Source organism: Chrysochloris asiatica, unplaced genomic scaffold, assembly GCF_000296735.1.
Source record: "Chrysochloris asiatica unplaced genomic scaffold, ChrAsi1.0 scaffold00018, whole genome shotgun sequence".
Lineage (NCBI taxonomy): Eukaryota > Metazoa > Chordata > Mammalia > Afrosoricida > Chrysochloridae > Chrysochloris > Chrysochloris asiatica.
Window position 1 is genome coordinate 29,582,814 of NW_006408536.1, and position 293 is coordinate 29,583,106.

Consider the following 293-nt stretch of genomic DNA (forward strand, 5'->3'; position numbering starts at 1 on the left):
GGTTGTATCATCTGCATATCGCAGGTTATTTATGAGTCTTCCTCCAATCCTGATGCCATGTTTAGAACTACTTAAATATCATTATAGTCTTGTTTGAAGTCCTGGAGTGGCTCTGTAGGATAAGCACAGAACCTCAAGGTCAGTTTGAACCACAAGGTTGGCAGTTCAAACTCACCAGTTGCTCCTGGGAAACACTGTACTGGGTTTCTATGAGTGAGAACTGATTCAACAACATATAACCACCACCACAACAACGTTGTCTTATTTAAACGACTTGTGTTTTCTTCAGACTC